This window comes from Gorilla gorilla, chromosome Y, assembly GCF_029281585.2.
Source record: "Gorilla gorilla gorilla isolate KB3781 chromosome Y, NHGRI_mGorGor1-v2.1_pri, whole genome shotgun sequence".
Taxonomy (NCBI): domain Eukaryota; kingdom Metazoa; phylum Chordata; class Mammalia; order Primates; family Hominidae; genus Gorilla; species Gorilla gorilla.
Window position 1 is genome coordinate 19,933,601 of NC_073248.2, and position 24,607 is coordinate 19,958,207.

At 37.0% G+C, this 24,607-nt stretch overlaps 2 pseudogenes; one reads left to right on the plus strand and one right to left on the minus strand.

Moving 5' to 3' along the window:
* The window catches only part of LOC129530205 (centriole and centriolar satellite protein OFD1-like), an 812,440-nt pseudogene that overhangs the window by 713,198 nt on the left and 74,635 nt on the right, over positions 1-24,607 (plus strand).
* Positions 21,218-21,847, minus strand: LOC129530399 (ras-related protein Rab-9A-like; annotated as a pseudogene).

The following is a 24,607-nucleotide window of genomic DNA, read 5'->3' on the forward strand; positions in this document are numbered from 1 at the left end:
AAAAGCAAACTAGTCCCGTTTAAATTTTTATGTTCAGAATATTGCACATTTTCTGTAAGTCATTCAGATTAGTATCTATGTAGGTTCAGTCAAATCCAACCATGGATTTGAGTTATTATACTATATAACCCTGTAAGATATATATAAATGCTATTACTTTGCCTTTATAACAGAACCTAATTGTCTGTTTCAATTTATGGATTCAGCATTTGAGTAAAGTGATTTTGACTCCCAAAATTAGGGAAAAATGACAAAATAATGGGAGAAGGAGGAACCAGGCCTTAGTGCCACATATTGTGGTTGTAAGGTAGAGTCTCATTCTTTCCAGAAATCTTTATTATACTTAACTTATAGACCTGATTGTGTCAAAGTTTACTTTTCATGTTGAAGCTCTAGCTTAAAGAGGCAAAATAAAGTTGTCCTCATTAAATATATTCATCACTTTAACAAGATAATAAAGGAACAAAATTTAGGTTTCAAGCTGAATAAGAATACTATTTCAATGAACATGTCCCTAAGATAACCAGAATTAGCAGTTAATTTATACATCTGGAAAACCTCAGTTCCCACCAGTAAAAATATCCTGAGTGGCTAGTGTGCTTTGAGAAAATTCTGGCATAATAAATAAATAATGTACATATGGGACCCAGGAGCTGGGTAAGCCTTGCCTTTAGAAAACTCTGTGACAACAAAAATAAGGTCAGCACTTTTGAAACTAATAACCCTGCACTTATCAGTATCATAAAGAGCATTGTGCAGGTGAACTTTGCTCCTACTGGTTCAGTAGTTACTTATTTCTACCTAAGCACTCACGTTTTACTGAAACAACAAAAAGAATTATATTTGAGAGCTACTTCACCTAAATTACAAAATGAGTAAGTGTTTTTAGTTCCAAGTGACAGTAAAAAAAACTGGATTTGTTCCTTTCTGAGACTTGTTTGGGTGTTTTAGTTATGCATAAGTAATTCTAGCAAAGGAAGGGTAGAAAAGAGATGACAATTAATTCACACTACTTGCTACTTGGGAATAAAGGGCTTTTTGAGGGGGGTTATGGATATTAAATGATTTAATTATATATTTATCCCTGTTAGTACAGGCAGTATTTTCTTTGAGTATGCCTAAATAACAGTATTTCTAAAATCTAACAAGTACCATTGAGGTGTGAAATTAAAGACAAATAAAATTAAAAAGAAAGATAAATAAGTTTTCCTGTATTAGGCCAACTTGTCCCAGAGGCAGCAACAGGCACAGCCCAGACACAGGAAAAGTCTCAATAATATTATCTAACGTGCTCTGGAGACTCTCTCAGAACTCCCTCAACACAGGGAGAATAAAACAAATTTTCCTTTGTTTTATGGAACGAGTTTACAGATTCTTATTCTCTGTAGCTAGTGACTTCAAGTATCCTGTTTTATCTAAGAAGTACAAGAAAGGTCGTGAGATGCCTGAGTAGGCCTGAACTACAGCTGCCTGGGCACCATAGTGAAAGTTATTGGATAAGCCCATGCCCAGACAAACCTAGATAATGGACATCTGGGTTGCTTGGCAAAGGTCATGTGCAATCCTGTCTTTGTCCTGCCTCTGTATCCCAACTTTCATGCCACCGTAAACTTGCTTCAAGCTAACCTTTCCCCTTTTGTGAAGTGTGTATTAAAGTCAGATGCAGTCTTTGTTCTGGACCAGTCTTTTGGATGTTGAGTCAGCTGGCTTGAGTGCACTCAATAAATATTCTCTTGTTTCAACCTGAGGTCTCTCTCATCCTCCTGAATCCCGCAACACCATGTCAATTACTTGACATTCCTCATTCCCAATACCACAGGCCACTCTTGACATCATGTGCTTGCCTGGATGGAGTTCCTCATTTCAAACAGTGTACATATTTCCATGTGCTTTATTGTAGTAAGACCAGAAACATATGGAAGTAACCATGCCCCTAACTATGCTGGGAGAAGTCAAGCTTCATCCGCATCTAGCACATAATTCAAAAACAAATAAAAATGTGGCTGGACACTGTAGCTTACACCTGTAATCCCAGCACTTTGGGAGGCTGAGGTGGATTGATTACAAGGTCAAGAGATGAAGACAATCCCGGCCAACATGGTGAAACCTTGTTGCTACTAAAAATACAAAAATTAACTGGGCATGGTGGCAGGCATTTGTAATCCGAGCTACTTGGGAGGCTGAGGCAGCAGAATCTCTTGTCCAAGGGGCTGAGGTTTCAGGGAGCCGAGATCCAGCGACTGCATTCCAGCCTGGTGAGAAAGCAAGACTCCGTCTCAAAAAACACTTAATAGGCTTTACATTAATGTTAAAAATTACTAAAACTTACCATTATAACATGTAGTTAAAACTGCTAAACATGGATTTCCATAAAAGGTGTATAAAAATGGTAAAAACTGTTTTTAGTTAAAAATTATAAGAAGGCATAACTATGTAGTAAAAAAAGTATTAAAATTAAATAAAGTAAAGTGGAAGGTATAAGGAAATAGTAAAAACATTGTAAATGTTAATCTTGCAAAGAAAACTCTGTGTGTAAACATATTAACTAAACTCAAAAGAGTAGAACATCACAAAAAAAGATAAACATGATTATTTAACATATTTAGGTATATAAAATTGCCAAAATAATGTCAGATAGGTTATATTTTAGGGCATAGTATTAAAATATGTTCCAAAGCTGTATGTCATGTCTAAGGTTCTAGTTTCTAAATATGTAAATATGTGCTATTAATCACAAAGTTGTTATGCTGGGTTATTGTGAACCACAATGACCAAATTTCTTTTTTGATTGTGTTTCTAACTGTTTCCAACTTGGGCATTTTGTTATTTACAGGCAATTGTTACTTTGCTAAAGTTCTCTTCAAAAATGGTTTATTAGCAAGCTGTGAACTTTTAACAATTGTTCCCAAAGGAGGGTTTCTAACAACAACAAAAACAACAACAACAAAATTATAGAATACATGAAAAGCTAAAATGGTTATAAATGTCAACCAAAACAAAATAGACTAATTAACAAAAAACAAAAACAAGTTTTTAACCTTCTGCTTAGAAAACTGCTAATCTTTACCTGATGTTTCAGAGTCAAGAAAACTTGTCTTAAACTAGCTACAGCATTTGAAAACTAAGTAAAAGTACACTCCTGTAAATGGAAATTAAAGTGTGTTTGTTTCTCGCTCCCTAGTTCCTCTAGAATTTGAAAATGAATTATAAATATTCTTAAACTACAACAATATAGTCATTTACATAAGTGCAATAAGACTCTACTTTCTTTTGCAGCAAAACACAATTGGAAAAACTGGTTATTTTACCAAGGTTTTGACAGGAATGGTATTATCTCCTTTAAGGAATCAAACTTCACTTATGAAGCCAAGAAAGCCCTTGGAAAACTGTCCTCATATTTTGTGTACACTGACCCTGTGCAGGATTTCTGATCTGTGCTAAATAAGGAATGTCATTTTCTGACAGGCCAGGAAAGGCAAGTTATCCTAAAAGCTCAAGAGGAGAGGGATTCACCCAACTCATAGGTATTGAATGGTACAAACCCATAGCCAGGCTTGGCTTTAAAAAGTTTTATCTCAAATTCCTTCTATAACACAAAGTTCCATCAAAGCTCACTTAAAAGGCCTGTGTAGCAAATAATTATTCTTGCTGCACTGTATACAACTTATTAAGCCAAGTACAATAAAGGAAAGCAGTCCTACCATGATTTTTTAATGCAAATGGGAAATTGAAGAGAGAAAATTATGTTTCAAAAAAGATAGTGCGCCTGTTGCTACATTTTAGTCTGTCAAATGTTTTTCATTTTTATTATTTACTACTGTTTAAATTATATCCATTACAGAAATCAACTCCTAGATACTACACACTAAAGCTGTGGCCTAAAGAGCTGAGACAGCAATGCCTAGCAGCCCAGAAAAATTTCCTAAATATCAATGTAAAAGAATAAACTATCTTAAGCTGAAAATCATAGAATGTAATTAAGTCAAAATTACTCATCTTAGTCTCAACCCTATTTTACCAAATACTTTTTGTTATTCTTACCTGTCCTTTAAGCCAGATATTAAAACTTTTTTTGTTGTTTTCTAATGGAAGTTATTTACTATGCCAACCTTATGGGAATTGCTTTCCTCACTCTCCTATTTGCAGTAGGACTATACACTGCAGCTAAAATAGCAAACAAAGAATCTCAATTACTGTAGCATTTTTTTAATTATAATCATCATACCAGATACAACAGTTACTAATAAAACAATAACACTTGGGTCTTTCCAAATATGCACCTCTCCCTGTCATTGGGAAATAAATGTTGCTTCTATCTCAAGGAGCCGGGCCTAATACGAAATGCTGCTGAAAAGCACAGGGCTAATGTTTTTGCCCTACCTTGATAACCTTTTCCAAAATATTTTAAACGACAGAATGATGGCCATTTTGCTTACAACTACCCCAAAATATCTACAGATGGTGTTACTTCTGCAATCGATCCAAGATAAAAAAAACTATTCTCCCCACCCCCTGATTAGCAGGAAGTAGCCAGAAATAACAGGTCACCCCCATTCTTCTGTAACTAAAGGGTTTGGAATGACAGAGCAAGGGCACCATCATGTTAGACAAACACCACCAAATGAAGATCCAGCTTCCTTTCTAACCTCATGCATTTTAAAGAAATCACTTGTCTTCTAAGAAGCAGGCAGAAAGAGCAGACAGGAAAACACAGATAAGCCAGCTGGGGCACAGAGGGAGGTGGGGGAAACTCTCTTGAGTAACTGCCAAACTTCACCCTCATACAGTGGGTGCCAGTAAAACAGTGGGCTTTTATAAGCACATTTCCTTCAGGTACACTAAGATAGGGAAGCTAAAAGCAGTCTCGAGGGGTATGCCTGCAGCTGCAGGAAGATGTATGGAAACAGACACGCAACCCTCCCTCCCAGATAAGCACAACAAAGAGACATAGAAGGAGCCCAAGCCTCTAATAAACTCTCCTGCTCTGAATCCTTAAAAATTATTAATGTGTAAGAGAGTGTGGCTCTGACTCAACTTGGCCAGAAGCCCCTATCAGGTTTGTTTTCTAAAATAAATCTCTCCTTGTTGATGCTCAAGCCACCCTTTGTGTTTCTCTCCTCTTTCTTTAATTCTTACAATTATAGTCTTCACAGTATTCTCAAAAGTATAAATATTTTAGGGACATAAAGAAATGTGCACATCATGAAAACTCCTAGTAGATTCCAGTATTTTCATTCATTAGACTACTTATTCATTAGTTATTTATTGAGCACCAGTTATTCAGGGAATGTGTCTTAATAGTTCTAAGCATAAAATGGTGAACAATGTAAGAATAACCTTTGATCTCTGTATTTTCTATACTATCAAAAAACTATGAACAAGTACATTAATGAACCAAATAATTACAGATTGTCCTAAGCACTGTGAGAAAAATAACCAAGGTGCTGAATGAGAAATAATTTGCTTGAGAGAGTGGAAGTTCATTTCAAAAATCTTTCAACAAGAAGCTTGGGTAATTCCTCTTTGGGCATGACTCTACAGCCTAGACCTAAAGGATGAGAAGAAACTGGGTGTGCAAAGATACAGAAAAATAGAATGAGAAAAAGACCCAAAAGGGAGGAGGTTGATTAAACATGTGTTTTAGGGAAGAATGAACCTGGGAGAAAGGGGTTGAGTTGACATTGGAAGATAGAGGAGGATGGGAAGACAGGCCCTTCAAGTTTGGGTAGGAAGTTTGTATTTTATTTTAAGTGAAAAGGAAACATTATTGAATAGTTTCACGAAATTTTTGACATAGCCCCATTTAGGTCTATATAAAAGTAAGTACTGTATGAGAAAAAGTATCTGTGGACTTGTAAACCAATATAATATTTGCCCTAATTAAACACTAGCTTATAGAAACCTGAGATTGTACTATGAAGATCCTAGCCTATCTGACACAAATTATAGATATTTAACATTAGCCAAAGTGCAGAGAAGGCACAAAAATAATAACCAAAGAGGAATTTTGGGTAGTCAGAGAAGAAATATAATGCAAATTTTTATGGACATGTGATGTCTGGGAAGAAGGAAACCATGGTGGAGAAAAAAGCAAAAAGTAGGCCAAGCGCAGTGGCTCATGCCTGTAATCCTGACACATCGCGAGGCCAAGGCAGTTGGAGCACCTTAGGTCGGGAGTTCGAGACCAGACTGCCCAACATGGAGAAACCCCATCTCTACTAAAAATACAAAATTATCCGGGTGTTGGGTGCATGCCTGTAATCCCAGATAACTCAAGAGACTGAGGCAGGAGAATTGCTTGAAACCAGGAAGCAGAGTTTGCAGTGAGCCAAGATTGCTCTATTGTACTCCAGTCTGGGCAATGAGAGTGAAACACACAAAAAGAAAGGAAAAAAAGAAAAATAGTAAAACATAAGGAGCATAAGTTTTTCCTGCTCTTCTGAAATCCCAGAATCAGAGGTGTGGAGTTAAAGGAAAGTTTTGCCCACTTGTGATTTGATCTCTGAAACAGAACTTCACCATGTGGTGTTTGTGGCAACATAGGTCACCCATGGCACAGAAAAAGTAAAATGTAGATATGGCATTGTTAGGCAGAGAGAGGATGCTGAGAGAAGTCTCAGAGATGCCCTGATGTGGGGGGCCAAGGATAGGAATCTGGGAATCTGATGTGCTCACGTGTCTCCTGGAAGAGAGGACTCAGCACAGTGCTAGGAGGCATTCCCGGGTCTACCCTGACAAGAGATAAGGTAGTCATGGTGCTGAAGCCACCGCATAAACAGGCTAGTTGGTCATCTAATAGAAGGTTTATCTATTTATTTATTTTTCAAGTTTTTGAAAATAAAAGAAGAGCACAACTAATTCTTGAATTATCCAATACAATAAGTCACAAATTAATGCTGTCACTCAGAGAACAAGAATCTCAGAAATGAACCAGAAATCCTACAGCAAAGATCTGGGTGAAACCAGGGGCCCAAAGGTCCTGTCAGGAGTCCCCCCATCTCTTTTCTAATTTTGCAAGGGCAAGTTTTCCAGTTGTGCCCCTCCACGCATTCTCATTTGCTACTTTGGGACTTATTAGTAGCACTCTGTAAAACAAAACTGTTCCCTGAAAAAAAAATTAAACAGTAGTGTTAGATACTTATTATTAGCCACTTAAAACCTCCACCATGAATTTGTTAGCATCAGAGCTTGTGAGGAAGATTAGGTTTATGAGACACAAGCAAAAACTTTCAAGTACTGGTACATCACAGTTGTTCTGTGTGTAAATTTGTAGCACTACCACAACATTAGATGTAATGTCCTTCCATCTATTTCAGTTCACTTGCTCTTCATACATAATCGGTACGGTTTTAAAAATACATACTTAAGGTGTGTGCACTGCTTTCAATAAAAAAACTAAAATGAAAAATATTCCGATCCAGAGTAAAAAATTGTATGTTTTGTGACTGATGCTATCTCTGCTGCCAACTGGCTCTGTAACCTCAGCCAAGTCATTTAATTTCTCTGGGCATTCATTTTCTCCAGAAAATGAGGAGACTGGTCTAAATCACTGCTGAGGTCTATTTTGAATTCTGAAGTCTTTCATTCATGGGAGTGCTAAAATAAGAACTGCTGAGATGATCATGGTTAGATTGGCATTAATCATGAAACAATGTTAATAATTGTACAACCATTTAGTGAGTCCAGGCCATTTGCCTGGCACAAAGTCAGTCATTTAATATACGTTATTTCTAATTATCTAAACAACCTCATGAGGAAATAGGAGTTCAGAGGGTTTGCAATTTGCTCTATAACTCATGTTTTCTCTGCTGTTTCCAAATTATATATAATAATACTTATTTTCCATCCTTTTACCTTGTTTGATTTGAAGATAACAGCTTCCAGGCATTGTGAAAATCTTATGCATCATCCAAGCTCCCCATTCTCTCTGAAGCTATTTTTATAGCATTGACACAAAGCAATCTATGTCCTAACTCATGAAGAGCTCACATAGATCATTTATTTAGCACTTATTTTCAGAGCTAACACATTTTTCTAATCTCCTGTAGCGATCGCCTGTGTCCTTCCAACAAAACTGTAAATGCTCTGAAGGAATGTCAAGAAATGCTTGTGAGGGGTGTGGCATCAGCAGGGCTGGAACTCAAGTGAAGAGAGTAAGGTGCCTGCCATCAAAACCTCAGGAGGTCTCACTGTCAGGACCTCACCAGTGCTGGGTCAACTCAGCTCATTCCTGGCACTGGACAGCCTATGGCAGCTGGGGGATGTCTAGTTCACTGAGATGGTCTGAATGAAGTTCAGCAACCTTAGTTCTCAGCTGTGATCCCCACTGCCTTTCCTGCCTGCGGAGACCCTATGTAGTGCCTGGAAAATCAACCTGGTGAAAACAAAACTGAGGTCCAGCAGGCAGAGTAGAGGAAAGCCAGTGGACATGCCTTCCTTGGTAGCATATTATTGTAGTATAATGGGTCACCAAAGATCTGAAACAAAACCTTATTCGGTCATACCCCAGAGCTAAAAGCCCTAGTAATATAATGTTGTAAATGGAAAGATTTTTGAAGAAACTCCTTTATATTGTGTCAGCCCTTGACTTATGTGGGTTAGTGCCATAGCAAAACATCACACACTTGGTGACACTTGGTAACATTATAAAAAAAAAAGAAAGAAAAAGAAAACAGAAATTTATTATATCATAGTTCTGGAGGCTGGAAGTCCAAGTCAAAATGTCATCACCTTTGATTTTTTTCTGAGATGTCTGTCCTTGGTGTGCAGATGGCAGCCCACCCTTTGTTTATGTGGTGTTATCTCTGTGCTCATGCATTCCTGGCACACCATTGTGTGTCAAAATGTCCTTCTCTTATAAGGACACCAGTGAGATTGGAATAAGGCCATATCCAACTGCTTTAATTTAACAAAATTACCTCTTTAAATACCTTATCTCCAAATACAGTAATATTCTGATGTAACGGTGTTAGGACTTTAATATAAATGGGTGGGGAGCTTGGGAATTCAGCCCATAATACCATGGGTCTGGAAAATTGTAAGGTGTCACATAGGCAAATAGAGTCATAATGACCAGCACAGTACCATGCATGTTAATAAATGTTGTTTGTTTATGCTTCAAGATTCAATGCTGACAACATTTAGATAAGCAATACATTTTTGTTGATTCCATACAATTGATTTAATGAATGAATAAATTTGTTTACTGTCATCAGTGGTCACCATCACACTAGGTGAATAGCAAAAATTAGGGGTTAGAGATGTGTCTGAGATACAAGATATTAATTACTCACATCTTTATTATTTAAAAATTAGTATTTTATTTAAACAATTGAACTTAAACAATGTTACAAACAATTGAACTTAAGCAACATTACAAGTTAAGCAGATAAATCTTATTTAGCAAGATCTCTCTTTAATAAGTGGTATCAAATATTTTCTCTCACTTTTTCTCCTTTATTAGCTTTAATCATACCTAATTCATATGTTAACATGGATTGTATATTTATTACTATTAATTCCTACACAGACAACAAGAGCCACTTTTGGACCATCCCTCCAGTTTCAGATTATCATAAAATACAACATATTGTATTTAGTTCAGATGCTGAAAAGTTTCTGCATTATGAATACTTATTTTAACTATTTATTGCAACCATTATGTGAATAATGGATTTTTCAATGTTTATTTATTCATTGTGTTTTTAGCATTACTCATATTCTCATCAACCTAAATATCTGGGCCTTTCCCCTTTGCTCCTCTGCTCCAGGATCCCCGGATTCCCTTTGTTCACATAGTAATAGAAGGAAATTGAAGAAAAAGAGAAAACACATTTTGTAGACGTTCTTGTTTTACACATTACAACTTCTGTTTTGCTTTTGGTCTGGATTATGTCTAATCAGATACTATTTTTCCATTTTGCTCTACAAATAAAATCACCCATCACTCATAAATTACAACTAACAAAAAGTATTGACTTCTTTTAACGTGAAATTCAAATTGAATAATGTACACTTAGCTGCAGGCCAGCAACATATGAGGTCAAATGGTGTAAGCAAAGGTCTTCAAATGTATTTTTTTGGAAAATTATGTATTCTTACTTATTAAATTTATCTTTACATTACATTTTTACTTGAAATATTTGAGTAACATTATCAAATATGATTAAGTATATTATTATATCAAATGTAATTTTTTTTTTGAAATGGAGGCTCATTCTGTCATCCGGGCTGGAGTGCAATGGAGTAATCTTGGCTCACTGCAAGCTCTGCCTCCCAGGATCACGCCATTCTTCTGCCTCAGCCTCCTGAGCAGCTGGGACTACAGTTGTCCACCACCACATCTGGCTATTTTTTTGTGTTTTTAGTAGAGATGGGATTTCACTGTGTTAGCCAGGCTGGCCTCTATCTCCTGACCTCGTGATCCACCTACCTCAGCCTCCCAAAGTGCTAGGATTACAGGCATGAGCCACCACCCTCGGCCTTACATCAAGTGTACTTTCTTACTGAGTTTTTGTAATATTAATTCACGGTAGCGCGTAGCATATAGGGCTTGTGTCAAGTTTAAAAGGCTGCAAAAGATGTAGTAGACTCGAATAGTAATGACCTAATCACTTATTTTACAGATAAATAAACTGAAGGTCATATAGAAAAGGCAAAGTTGTAAACAGGAATTATTTTGAAGGAACTTTCATTTTTAGGTTCAGAAATTATTTGAGAAATGTGTTCTGAACAGGACCTTTGAAAACAGGTGGGTGTAGTGGAAGGTAAACATGCATAAACCAAAAATGTTAGTAACTAGTTCAATAATGGTGAGTACTGGGGGACCAGTAGCAGGTTTTAAAGCAAATATGAATTTCAGGTTTGTGTATTAGAAGATGGGGAGTCACCTGAAAAATGGCATAAAATTTAATATGACAATTACATAGTTTGTGACAATACTTGTTGACAAAATGAACTAATGATGAAAGAATGGAGCTAAAAACACCTGTGAGGAAATGAAAACCAAAAACAATTTTTGATCCATTTCTAAACTTACTTGGTTTTAGAGGAAGACTACAGTAATGCAAATGAAGACAATAAAGTGAGTCCATAGAATGGGGTAAAGAAAAATACAAGAGGATTGTGTCATATATTCATATAAAAGATTCAAATTCTAATAACAGATTATTAAGCCTAAAATTAATCAGGCTAAACTTTTTAACAATAATAAAATATTATATATAAAGTGGGAAAACCATTATCAAAGTTGACAAAGAGCTTTAAGATGTGAAACATCTGCAATCTGGAATTTTTTGTGGGTATAACATAAATATTACACTAAGTGAACTCCATATTCATATTTCCTTGAAAATTATTGCACAGAGTGGTGTAAAATTAATAAAACATGGCGGCCTTAAGAAACAAAGAACAACAAAACTAATGTATCTTTAAAGAGGCCATGTAAGAAGACTTTCAACTTTTGTACTTTCTGTAGATAGCCAGTCTCCTAGAGGGTCCTACATTTTAGAACTGAGAGCTGGTCTTCGTGACAGCACATATTTGCAGTGCTGAAGGCTGCGAGAGTGGAGCGAAATCTCTTTACCTTCACATATCCTTCATGGCAAAGTCATTTGCCAACATAGAGAAACTCCCTTGTTTTCTTCCCAGTGGTGTTTCCAGTAAGAAAGAAGCTTAGTGTTTCCCAGTATGCATGTGCATGTTGTTTGGATGCTAAGCACTCCACCTCAGAGAACCTTGAGATAGTGGGGAAGCTCAAAATCCAGTCATTGGAAGTAGGAAAACAACTCTGATGTACTGTCCCTTTTATTTTTGTTTTCTTTAATGGATGAGGCCCCTGAGGTGTTTTCAACTCCAGTAATTGGGAACAGCAAAACAAAGCTACAAAATCAGCAGGACTAAGGATATGCCTAATCTAAGAACTATCTTAATTGTGGTTAGGGAGATAATTTCTTTGGAATTATTGACTTAGGTAAACTGCTAAATCTCATGACTGCTTCCAGGTCATGAGATTTGGTTTACCTGAGTAATACATTTGTTACCTTGCTACCTTATTTATTTATTTATCTATCTATTTATCTATCTATTTATTTATTTATTTATTTATTTATTTATTTATTTATTTATTTATTTATTTTAGTAGGAGCTTTGATTTGTAGGAATTAGTGTCAAAATTCCAATAATTATTTGATAATAACCCTGTAGTTGGTTGAATTTTCTAGAAAAAAAAAACTATGTTGAAACAATAACCCTGGTGACATGTCACTGTAACCTTATTTGGATATATAAACCTTTCAAATATAATCAAGTTAAGATTAGGTCACACTAGATTAGGGTATGCCGTAAATTCAACGTCTTGTAAGGAAAGAGAGATTTAGAGACACAGAGACACACACTGAGGGAAGACAGCCATGTGAAGACAGAGGTAGATGCTAAAGCGATATAGCTACAAACTGATGAACACCGAGGATTACCAGCAACAATCAGAAGCTGGGAAGGGCAAGGAAGAATTCTCCTCTAGAAATCTCAGAGGTCTGGCAACATATTGACTTCAGATTCTTAGTTTCCAGAATGCAGAAAAAAAAAATCATGATTTTAAAGCCATTCAAAATGTGGTATTTTTTCTATGGTAGCTCTAGGAATCTAATACATTCCCAGAACTATAATTTTCCCCTATTATAAATTATCTACTCATTGTTATCTTTTCAACATTTTCTCATTGCTAGTAAAAATATATAATTTCCAACTTCTGTATAGAAAGTGTTGCTATATCTTTTAAAACTTCTTGTAAGCTAAGGGATTTCTGAACAGAGTATGTAAATTTAAAGGGAAAAACAAATTTAGTCTTCTTAATGAAATCCATGTTGATTGGGTAAAGAAAAACATTCTCCTCCTCTCCTGAAATCTGGCCTGGGCCTCCTCCTGTAAGCATCCCAGATTAAATCATACGGCTTGTTACCCCACCATGAATTCTTAAGAGCGACAATGATGATGGTGATGATAATGATGGTGATTACTAGAAACAGGATAATTCATATCTTAATTTTTGTTTGATTATAATTTACTAACATTCACTGGTATACATCCTGTATATTATACTTGTGCACACATAAACCCCTGTTAATAAACAGTATTATGTTTCCCTTTCCCTTGGTCCTACCTTGAGTTCCCTGGAAAACAAGCCTGAAATAAAAGAGCATGTGTGGAGTACTTTAGTGGGGTATATGAGATACAGAACAAGCAACTCATAGAAGGAAGGAGATTTACTATAATGTTTTATCAAGTAGGCCAGTTTGAAAGGGAATTTTAGAGTTAATACTTCAGATAAAGAAACTCCTCTGTATACACAACAACCTCAATTAATAACCTTCAACCTTTGTGCCTGAAATAACACGGGTTCTCCATAGAGGTCACTACTTCTCTTGCAGCCCACCCAAGCAGAGGCCACTTACTCTCTCACACTCTATATACTGGAAGGTCTGAATGAGGTCACAGATTCTTCTTCGTCCCTTTCTAATATCATATTCTAGTACACTTCCCAAGTTTATGACTCATTCCCTTTGTTCTCACAATCCTCCTTTCCATTTCAATTCCTGCGAATGATTACAGTGAGTTTAACATTCACACAAAGGCTCACTGAATAATACCAGTTCCTGAAATTCCCAGTTTCCAAAGACCTTCTCTTACATTTTAGTTCGGCCATTTTATTTCACTGTTTGCTCTTAACTATGTTGTTTTCTGATATAGGGTCTCACTCTGTTGCCCAGGCTGGTGTGCAGTGTCGTGATTATAGCTCTCTGCTGTCCTGAACACCTGGGTTCAAGTGGTCCTCCAACCTCAGCCTCCCAAGTAGCTGGAGAAACAGATGCACGCTACCATGCCAAGTGAAATTTTTATTTATATACTTATTGTAGAGATGGGTCTTGCTATGTTGCCCAGGCTACTCTCAGACTCCTGGCCTCAAGCAATCTTCCTGCCTTGACCTCTCAAAGTGCTGGAATGATAGGAATAAGCCAGCATACATGGTCCCCTTAACCACTTATTTTACTAATATTTTAAAGTACCTCGCCTATTCATCTCACCTGTGGAAGCCCAAATGTGGAACACCTCACCCATCCTCTGTCCAAGCTGTTTCTGGGACAGCTGGCTGTCATGTTCGAGCTGCATTATGAGCACACTCATGTGTCAGTACAGCAGAGACAGCCTTTAGCTAATAGCCAGTCAAGAACTGATGTCCTTAGCCCAACAGCCCATGGAGAACTAAATCCTGTGAACACCCAGATGAACAAGCTTGGAAGCGCATCTTTCCCCACATGTGTTTTAAAATGACTGAAATTCTAGCTAACACCTTGATTGCAATCTTGTGAGAAGCCTTGATCCAGACATACCCTGATAGCTATGTCCACTTTCCAGATGCAAAGAAACTGTGAAATAATTAATGGTGTTTTTTAAGCCACTAAGTTTTGCCATAATTTGTTACTCAGTGATAGATCACAAATAAACTAGCAATGCCCCCTTACCAAAGTCATCTCTCCTTCTGGCAGCTAAAGTCCATGCTAGAAACTAACGTTGTGTGATTGGGTAATTGGTAACTGAGAAGCAATATTAAAATCTCTTAAAAAAGTAGTCATAAAAAAACAGAGAGAAGTTGCGTAGCTGAAAGGAAGTCGCATATACCCCATTACACACTCTGTAAATGCATCTAAATTTCTGCTTTCCCCACAAAAGTATTGTTGGTGCCATGCCTACTTAAGGTTAGCTCTTAAGGATGTGGTGTTCTAGTCAAATAGTACATTATGGGTAGAATTACTCTGATACATTCTTTTAGCTCTTTCTGCATTATCCGGGCAATTTGATGATACTTCTTTGTACTCCCATCTTTCCCTTGCTCATTTTAATGTAATAACGTTTTCATCATCTTACTCTCACCAGTAGGATGTATTGTATCTGAAACACTTCTTTGTCACATTTTAAATTTCTGCTATTGCTTACAAGTAATATGATAACGATACTAACAAAGGACAATTGAAGGGCCCAATCTTATGCAGGTAAGGGCTGTTCAGCAGCAGGTCACTATCATTATCCTTTGTTCCTCCTTACCCAAAGTCCATTGTTTCCATTTAGACAATTTAGATATTTTGATTTCTCTCTTCTAGATAGATAGGCTCCACTTGCCTATCTCTTTCCTAGGGTTAGCTTGCACTGAATTTTGAGGGCTTCTCTGTGGAATTTCTCTTTTACATTGTATAGTTAAACCAATTTATATACCAGTCACTGGTCTTATAGCCTAAGCATGGGATTGCATATATATATGGCATGAGTTCAGTCAGTGACATCCATAAAACATTGGTATAGTGTTAGGTATTAAGAGTACAGATGAATTACTTTGCCTCTCAGTGTCTCAGTTTACTGATAAATCAAATCCTGCTGATAATCATTTATACTTCATACAGAGATTGGGATGATTAAAAGAGTTAAAACCTGAGGCCATTTAGAACATTAATTGGCGCATAGAAAGGCATGCGCGTTTGCTACATATACCAAATATAAACCCTCCAAAAATAGGAATATTAAATTTTATAAACAATTTCCAGATTTCTACATATATTATCTTACCTGATTATGATAAAAATCATTGGGTAAGGAATAGCACAGGTTATTTTAGTCATTTTACAAATGATCAAACAGAGGTTAAAAAATAAATAAATACCGATATCAACTCTCCTAAGTATTAGGGCTAAATTATGAATATAGATTTTTTCTGGAAACTTTTCTGAAGCTACTTCTGCCTGTGTCAGAGGACTCTAGAGGTACCAACCTATGAGCTTATTGATGGGGACTCAATGGATTTTGATTTTTCTGCCCTTCCCACGACAAAGCCAGCAGTGTTTCCACTGCAGAACATGGTGGGGTGCTGTGTGTTCATGTGTGAGTTCATGATGGTAATTCAATAAATTCTTAAAGTGAGTATGTGTGAAGGGAGAAAAAATTGCTATAAGATTTGGAATCTCCTTTAGGCAATCATCATGTTGTAGTTTGTCAAGCTTGGAATGATGTACTTCCATATCTTAGTGGGAGTTGTGTGGGGATGTTTTATTTCCAGTATCAAACAGCAACTTAGTAATTTGCGGCCAGTACTCAAGAAATCAACATGCGCAGGACAGCACTTCTCAGGCTTTTTTGAAAGTGTAGTCTTATGTTTTTATTAAGAGAAGGAAAATATCTAATCTCACCATTTGATAAAATATAATAAAACCCATAAAATAAAGAATAATATACATCTCATATTTTATGGCACTTGAATGGTGTTTCTGATTTTTAACATAATCTAACACATTGTACATTTTGTACAATGCAGTAACACAATTTTGTACAATACATTTTGTATAGTGCATTGTACAAAAATGCAATAACACAAAGTGTTCACACTAATGGAAGCGAGTAAGCAGTGTATTATTCAGTCTGTCTACGGAATTCAGTCTGTTTGTTTTCACTAATGCTGAGTGAAACATTGCCAAGAGAAATAGATATAACTGTTATAAAATATCAGAAAACTACAATTTTTAATATCCAAAGAACTTTTTAATGTCTGAATTTCATGTCTTCTATTCCATTTATTTTTCTTTTTTTTAACGGAAACACATTGTCAAAAGAGAGCTATCAGGTCCTAGTGTTTTATCTATAGCAATGTTGAAAGCTCCACTTGCCTATCAAGGTCTTACTGTTTTATCTGTAGCACTGGTGAAAGCCCCACCTGCTTACTTCAGGCTTGTGAGGGTTCTTTCCTTTGAGGGTGGTGGCTGCTGCCAGAAGAAGAAGAAATATCATGCCCTCTGAGAGTAGAGAGCAGCTGGTGTAGTTGTCCTGGTGTTTATGGGATATAATAGGCATAAAGGCATATTTGGAACAGCTTGGAGAAATAACATAATGCTTCTTACATTTATCTTTATAATCTACTTTCCTAGCACATATTATCCTGCCATTCATAATATATTTAGCAAATGCAGGTTTAAAAAATGCTCTGTTACCACAGGGGCTGAGAGAATGGAATGCATGTCCTAGTTAGTTAAAGTAACTTTTTTTTAATCAAATGAAAAATAAATACACAGATAAATTTGTTCAATTCTTTTTTCTTTGAACAACGAAAGACCTTTTTGTAAGAATTAGCCAGGGTAGGTACGTCTGGAAAGCAGTCAGCACAAAGTTTCTATTTGAGAGAAAACTAACATTATTGCCAAAAAAATAAAAAATCCACCCGTAGTATGATCAAAATTTGTCAAGCCAGGTGTGTTACAGAAAGGAATTTGCTAACAGAAATTTGCATTAGATGGTATTTCCACTATTCCAAACTATTTATTTTTGATGGCATCTTCCTTCATTTGGGCAGAAGTTTTATAGCATGTATTTAGTGAAGAGCTACAGAACCTTAATAAAATGCAATAAGTCATCAGCATGGCAAAACTAGGGTCATTATTCTGATTTTAAAAATACTTTCTTACAAAAATCAGGACTTGGGCAGTTTTTGCAAGTCACAGAAATTATTCCTTAGTGTTTGGTTTTGTACTTACTGTCTGCTGTTTTGTACTCTCCTGTTTCCCGTTATTTCTTATTATGTTTCCTGAAACGTTTTGGTATCTATTGTCCACCATCTCAATGATCATTAGCATTGTGACTCTCATAGGGTATTCACACCTGCTTTATTCATTTATTAAATGGTTAATTCAGGAGGCACCACCATGGCCCACAGATGTGGGAAGATACTGGAAATATAAAGATGTCCATTTGACACAACAGAGTGAACTTTTCCTCCAAAAACATATGAATGCTGCATAAATGAAAACAATTAAATATTAATAGTGGGACTCAAAAAAATCACGTGTGGGATATGAAGTAGGATCTTGCGATCATACTTCTAGTAAGCTAGAGCTGAAGCCAAGGTGAGCTTAGTGTTTTCCAACACAGATTTACACTTTGCAGGGTGAGATCATGGGTTCTGGTTCCCAACTAAGGGTGCAAGAGGAGGTTCTCATATCTTGAAGGGCACAGAACCTCCATAAAACTCAGGAACTATGAGACATGATCTGATTTACCTCTTGGAGTATGGCATTGGCAGCAATCCTTCTGCATATCTCTTGGGGGTGGTAGGGGAGAGATTGGCCTGTAAGCAATTGGAACACAAGCCTACCCATATGCAATTCAATTAGAATTTTTACTTTATGGATGAGCATCTACTGCAGTGAGTAAATTTTGCTGCCTCTCAGAGGTACAATGGAAACTCATGTGTGCACTAGCATCCAAAATGCAGGGTGCTCCCAGAAAAGACAGTGCCTACTAGAAATAATCATAGCATCAGAAATCACTGAAAGTTACCATAATGAAGTAAACATCCATGAAAGGGTCAACAGATGCACTAAAGATAAGGCAATTTGAATTATTTAAGAATATTTGATAATGTGTATATATATACACACACACATATGTACATATATATATATATACACACATACACATATAAGATGGATTCTCATTCTGTTGCCCAGGCTGGAGTGCAGTGGTGTGATCTCGACTCTCTTTAATCTCCACTGTGGGGACCAAGCAATTCTTTGCCTCAGCCTCCCAAGCAGCTGGGGTTACAGGCACTGACCAAAACACCAGTTAATTTTTGTATTTTTAGAAGAGATATGGTTTCACCATATCGGCCAGGCTGTTTTGGAACTCCTATCCTGATGATCCACTCACTTCAGCCTCCCAAAGTGCTGTGATTACCGGCAAGAACCACCGTGCACAGCCTCCAGCCTGATATTAAAAGTGCTGCCCACCACAACTGTTTTTGTCCTACTTTCTCTATTGGTAGTATGAAAATTAATTTGATATCTTAACCGGTTATACAAGCCTCAGATTGACTGAAACTAAATGCCAGAGCTTTGGGAGCAGGAAAAGGCACATACACATCTAGAAATCTGGGAGTAATTTCAGCAAACATGTATTTTTTAATATGATTGGTTCTGGCCTCTGTGACCATATAATTCGGAGGAATATGATGCAAGCAAGCCAAGAGCAGCAGGGTGACTGACAGCGGGAAGTTATAGCTTAGCTGCACAATAGTGGTATCCTGAAAATAAACTTTTCTCCAGGCTGGGGAAAGTGGGGTAGAAACTAGTAATACATTTTTTGTGCATATATTACTAAAGTTAAATGCCTATGTTTTTGTGTGTGACTGGTATTTGAAGAAGGTAGAAGGGAAGTGGAGCATTGAGTGGGACTTCCAAGGTGGGCTGCAGAGGAAAGCACTGCAGGTGTGAAGGTGTGAAGAAGGGCACTGGGGCACACTGATAGAACTGACAGCTGATAGACAGGAGAAGATTATGAAGAAAGCTAAGCTGGCAAAGCTTGGATCTGGTAGGGGATATCTTTTGAAGGTTCTTTAACACAAGAGGAATAGGGTGAGATCAGTCTTGTAATCAGGCTCACCTGAGCACACGTATGTTAGCACTACGTTGGTTATCTGCTTTCGTGCTCCAAAAGTGATCCAGATAAAATGCACACATCGAGTTTTGTCCTCTTGCTGTAGCTGGAAACTTAGAATACTTCCTTCGGCATGAACCTAGAGAAAAAAAACCTGAAACCTCTCAAGGGAAAAGTATCCATTGATAGCTTGAACCTAGCTGGATGTATGAGAGACCATATGGAGCAACTCCTGTACCACTGGGTCCCACACTTTCTTCAAGCTATGGAGCATGATCTATGGTTCTTTTGCCTAGTGAGGCTCTGAAGCAGATTTCCACCACTCCAGCTGCACACTCACCACCTGCTTTGTTCTCCAACCGTCTTCTATTGTATTTTCCATAAAATATTTACAGATGGCAAAATAGACCCTTATGTTAGGACATTAGACTTTCAAAAGCTTAGCTTACCAGAATGTTTTTACATTGATTCCCATTGGGTGGTGCCAAGAAGAGAAATGTTTTGATGTAATTTTTCAAAAACCCTTTCCCTATGTGGCAGCCAGCTCCCCTCACCCAGCTTGTACTTTGATATCCCCATCATTTCCCAGTTGAGGGTCTCATTCACACTCAGTGTGGGCTTTGGTTATCCTCTGTAGAATCAGATAATCACCAACCACACAGCATATGAACTTCATCCATGAAAGATCACAATTTGCTTCATCAAGTCTGATCATTGGAACAAGTATTTGGGAATCAAAAAAAATTCCTTGAGATAAATAAGTATACAATGTTCAGTGATAGAGAAGAAACTAAATAAATACATAGCTAAATCAATTGAGAGCTATAATGTTAGCTTGTGTCTTGTGTTAAAAAGGAATGGTTTAACTTCAACTAGGAGGCTTTCTCCAAGTTTGAAGAAAGTAACACAAATATTACCTAGTGCATTAGTGGAATGGTAATTTTGTATCCTCCACACAGCACATTGTAACTGTGATATCAGATGCACATTTGTCTGTTCCCCAGGCTCAGTAGTTGGCCTTTTTCTTAAAACTGAACTCCGTTTATGGAAATGATTTCCATTCCTGGGTAGCCCAAATTCAGCTGGATGTATGACAAACTGTATGAAGCAACTCTTGTACCACTGGGGACCTACCCTTCTCCTGGGACCATGGAACATGATCTATGGGGGTCGAAGTGCCCTCATGGCACACAAATGATGAGCAATTACTAGTGAGAGTAATTCTAATGAAACACAGAATAAAAATAGGGAAGGTTAAGTCATTTTGAAGAGAATGAAGAAGTAAACTAAGTAACAATGCATTGCAAATACATTAGATTTTAGTCTTCTGTATCTAACATTTTTGCTTTAGGAAATTATTTCCTTGAAGCAAGAATGCAATGCTAGTTGCATAAAAACTTGTAGATATAAAAAGAAGTAATCCATTTCCCCAGGAAAAAAAAATTCATGTATAAATTGTAGCGTAGTCAAGTTTCTTATTTTAATTATAATTCATCTTGGTTATCTCATTTCTTAGCTCTGTAACCTACATATGTAAATCAAAGAAACGTTTTTAGACAAATATTACAATTTAGAAATGCACAGTGCCATTGTGGAGAAACCATGTTCTTCCATGAGTGGATGTGTCCCTTCCCCCACCAACTAATAAAGCAGGACAATACACTCATTTGAAATTTATTAGTAGATGATACCGTGGTGCAAACCCTAATTCTTTTTTATCCGCATGTCGATTTTGTGTATACCTGTGAGTTGATTAGAATGCAGCAGCAACCTCTAACAATCCACAGCAAGATGAGCTAGTCCTGGGCTTTCGATGAAGATTCACTGTGTCTGTGTGCATCAACTGATCCGACATATCCTCGTTCACAGAAACCCCTCAAACCACATCCTGAAAGGCTGCTGCCACACTTGTGGCATCTTTTGCACTTGTTTCAAAATAAAAATAGTGGTCGTCGTCCCTGCACAAGCTTGGGCTTCTTCTGAAGACATCTGCTGTTATCTCATGTCAGTCTTGTTACCCAGAATCACAAAAGGAAAGCTCTCGTGTTCTTCCACATTTGCATAATATATGAATTCTTTTTTCCAGTTACTAAAGTTCTGGAAGCTTTGAGAATCGTCGGTACTAAAAGTAAGCAGGCCGCAGACAGAATATCTGTAAAATGATGTCCTCAGGCTTCAGAACCCTCCTGACCTGCCATGCCCCAAATCTGAGTGGCACCAAAATGTTTATCCACATCCAAATCTTATTTAAAAATTCTGCACCTATTGTCTTAAAGAGCTGGATATCAAAATTATTAGTTACATATCTGTTTATAAATGAACACCTCCCAACTCCACCATCTCCAAGGATAATTACTTTAATAAGTGATGAATTTCCTGCCATCGTTAATCTCAAGAGCTTCAAGAACTCTGTAAAATGTAAATGCACCACTGCATTTCTTTTTACCTACCTATTCTTCTACAGGATTCTATGGATATCAGCATTTAGCCAAAGTAAATGTATAGCCCCAGGGAATACCAAATAATAAGACTTTTGTTTACAAGATGGAGCATTTAGCCATGTGCAGGCTACCATACTAGCAATATTATCTAAAACAGCTGGAAAGGGCTCATTCTTCTTCTTTCTCGGGTCACAGTTGACTGTGAAGCTAACACTAAAGCCTAAGTCTGACCCCAAAGCTCTTGCTCTGGACTGTTACTCTATGATAAGTCCCTCTCCGCTGATGGTAAGCCCCACCACAGTTGGTTAAAGATGGGTAAGAGATCAAAGTTTGCATGTTTCTGATACAGCAATATTTATACTTTAAAGAGCATGTTCATGGCCAATGTAAGGGGGGTCAGAGTTTACAGAGCTGGAAACTTTATCACTATATCAAGGCCAAAAATAAAAGCCTGGTTTGGATGAAACACACCACCACGTTAGATAAATGCTGTCACAGGCTGGGTAAAGTGGCTCATGTTTGTAATCCCAACAGTTTGGGAGGCAGAAGGGGGCAGATCACTTGAGGTCAGGAGTCCAAGACCAACCTGACCAATATGGTGAGAAACCCCATCTCTACTAAAAATACACAGAAACACAAAAGTTAGCTGGGCATGGTGGTGGGTGCCGGTAATCTCAGCCACTTAGAAGGCTAAGGCAGGAGAATTGCTTGAACCCAGGAGGCAGAGGTCACAGTGAGCCGAGATTGCACCACTGCACTCCAGCAAGGTGACAGAGCAAGACTCCATCTCAGAAGAAAAAGAAAAGACTGTCTACAGTTTATCCAAATGTAAACTTTAGATCCCAATAGACTGAGAATGTTCATGGTTTACACAGATTGGAAGACGCATCCATATTCCGCAAGCGCACTTTATGTATATTTACAGACAATTATACTTCTTTATCAGGAAGGAGGAGGCCAGATTTTATTTAAATGGTTAACTTATGTCCATCGGAAAGAGATAAAAGCATGAGCATGCTCCTGTGCAAAAGGCTAGTCCATAATTTATAAATCTGGGTTGTTACATTTATACCTAGAAAATGGAAGGTTCAGGGTTTCTCAGTCAGAGAATAGAATTCAATATGCAAGAAAACAGCAGTTTATTGATTGCACGGCTCTGAAGGTTATCTTTCAAATCAAAGAGAAAGGTGAAGATTGGCAAAGACAGGAAGCCTGCATACAGCCCATGAGCCCAAATCCACCCCAAGAAAGCCATCAAGCTTATGTACAGCCAGGAAGCTCTTATTCCCCTCCAAGTTAATGAAGTTTGTAATTTTAAAAGCCAGATATTTAGCATGAGAAAGTTACTAAAAATGCCAGAAATATAGCTAAGATTATATAATCAAGAATCTCACTGGCTCTTCAATAAAACGTTCTTTTTCAGTTAATTGAGGTCATCAAATTACTATTCATGCCAGGAGGGAAGGGCTATAAATCAGACCTTCTGCCTACGTATTACCTGAACTAACTTGTGCTGTTAAGGTTAAAATCTCTCAAGTATAAACCTGGAGATCTCTTTTTTTGTTGTTTTTGAAAGTTATGAGTGTTTGGGTTGTTTGAATCATGTCACTTGCATATGAAGAAGGTCGGATTTTATGAAAGTTAGAGTTTACTTAGCATTATGACAAGTGGAAGCCAGAGTTTACACAGGCAGGGGGCATGCTCATATCTGGGTCAAGTAGTCAGTGATTATGTAGCAAAAAATAAATTTTGACCTCTTATTTCTGTAGTAAATGTACAACTCTCTGGTGGAAAAACTGTTGTTACATATATATGAGCTCTGGTTGTAGACCGGTATGCTCTTCTGTGAATTTTTTAGTTGCCATGGTTGTAAGATCATTGCTGCATAAATCCTGTGTCCTACTGTATTGAAAGTAAATGAGTGTGCCCTGGCCCAAAAGAGCAAGATAAATGAGCTTGCCTTTTTGATATTTTGATTTATGTTTGTAATTCTGTGTTTGTGTTTGAGGTTTTTCAGTGTAGCTGATTATACTTCTTCTATAGTGAGTACCATTTCTGTTTTCTGGCACCCTTCATTCTCATTGTTAAATGTGAATTTTTGGTTCTATTAAGTCTTCGCCCAATGAAAATGTTCTTATTTGTGACGAAAATGACTGGTAGGTACAAACGCCACACTTTTTCTTCCATGAATATAGCATTTATCCATGTGATTTATAACCCCTAGGCTGTCTACATTGAAAGCAGTGTGTAAAGTTAGCTGTAAGAATTCTTCTTTACATTGCATACATACATAAGTACACACACACATATGTATACATAAATATAATATAAGAACAGTAACCTACTTTGATTTGTGTATTGACATGAATTTTCAGACTGGGTGGAAAAGTGGGGCCCTGCCTCAAAAAAATACATATATATATATATATATATATATACATAATATATATGTTGGAAAGGGATAAATGTCTCAAAAACTTTCATGTATCTGAGAGAAGAAAAGGCCAGCATTCATACAAATTTAAATTTAGCATCTCAGTTCCAAAAACTAGAATTGAGAAGATAGCTCCTAAGCTTTCTTTTTCATATGCAATAATTTTAAAAATGCAAGAGTGTGTGTGTGTGTGTGTGTCTGTCTGTTCATTCACAATCAAGAAGCTCACATTAGTGAGCGTGTAGGATTAACTCAGAACTTATCAGAA